Source organism: Anneissia japonica, unplaced genomic scaffold (assembly GCF_011630105.1).
Source record: "Anneissia japonica isolate Jap-2015-1 unplaced genomic scaffold, ASM1163010v1 scaffold673_len1821605_cov196, whole genome shotgun sequence".
Taxonomy (NCBI): domain Eukaryota; kingdom Metazoa; phylum Echinodermata; class Crinoidea; order Comatulida; family Comatulidae; genus Anneissia; species Anneissia japonica.
This window is the reverse complement of record NW_022717449.1, coordinates 357,203-357,432: the sequence shown is the minus strand read 5'-3', so window position 1 is coordinate 357,432 and position 230 is coordinate 357,203.

The following is a 230-nucleotide window of genomic DNA, read 5'->3' as shown; positions in this document are numbered from 1 at the left end:
ATTTCGGATAAGGCAATCAATTAATTGCCTCACCAAAAATGTCATTTATCTCATATATTGTAATATTTGTGGTAAACAATATGTCGGAGAAACAAAAAACATTCTCCGTATGAGAATGACACAACATTGATCAGCTATCAGAACATCTAAGCTTGATCAACCAGTAGCCGAACATTTCAATTTAGCTGGTCATTCAATTTCAAATTTCAGAGTGATTGCAATTGACCATA